General features: G+C 62.4%; 1 non-coding gene across 1 annotated transcript; it reads right to left on the reverse strand.

Moving 5' to 3' along the window:
- Positions 1–406: 406 nt before the first annotated feature.
- LOC134913629 (small nucleolar RNA SNORA42/SNORA80 family) lies at positions 407–536 on the reverse strand. Its single transcript, XR_010177330.1, has one exon. It is a non-coding gene; the product is annotated as a small nucleolar RNA SNORA42/SNORA80 family (small nucleolar RNA).
- Positions 537–917: the final 381 nt, after the last annotated feature.

Below are 917 nucleotides of genomic sequence, written 5' to 3' on the forward strand. Positions count from 1 at the left end.
CCAGCTGTAGGGGAGAGGGCTGGGGAGACCAGGAGGCCTGCAGCGCCGCTGCGCGCACACGCGCGCGCGAGCGACGCAGCTGGACTCCCGGCAGAGATCTAAAGCTCCACCGCCGTGCGAGACCCCGCGACAGGCCTCGCTCGGCACTGACCAGTCTCCCGCTCGGCTCCCTCCCCCCGCCCGGCACCTCTACCATGCCTCGGCAAGGGGGAAGAAGTCGGAGCCGAGTGCGGCTCCACGGACGAGCGCCCGGCGCGCCTGCGCGCGCCCGCGGGCACCTGACATGGCAATCTCCTCAGCAGCGGCCGGAGGTGAGGGCTGATGTCCTACCCCCTCCGGGCGGCCAGACAGGCCTCCTGGTCCACTTCGCCGCTCGCGCCCGGCAGGCAAATCCGCCCTGGCAGCACTATGTGCAGCTCACTTCAGCGGTCAGGCCTACAGGGACCTGCTAATGGTTCGGAGCAGCGCCTCTCTCCAGCATGGGTGACACTATGAGGGGATCACTGGCAAAGCCCACCATAAATCTACTCCCATGCCCGGGCAAGCATCAGTGGCTGCAGCTGGGATCCGAACCGGGCTCCGCAGCACTGAGCTGCTCCATAGTCAGAGCCTCTAACCACTGAGCCACCGCCTGACATCTCGCACGGACACCCAAGCGGCAAGGCCGCCTTCAAAATCCACACTGGCGAAGGAGCAGAGGAGGGATGCGGAGGAGAGTTTTAAGAAAATTCCATGAGCCCCAGGGAAAGCACAATAAAAGTTGGGAATGTCCTGCAATGCAGCACTCACCCACTCAAAGGCAAATCACCACAAGAGAGAGCTAAAATGGCCTCACCTTCCCTATATATATTAAACCCTCCCCTTCAAAAAGGCTGTACTTTCCTCACAGCTAGGTCCACCCCTCACCAGATGTTTAA

Source organism: Pseudophryne corroboree, chromosome 4 (assembly GCF_028390025.1).
Source record: "Pseudophryne corroboree isolate aPseCor3 chromosome 4, aPseCor3.hap2, whole genome shotgun sequence".
Classification (NCBI taxonomy): Eukaryota; Metazoa; Chordata; class Amphibia; order Anura; family Myobatrachidae; genus Pseudophryne; species Pseudophryne corroboree.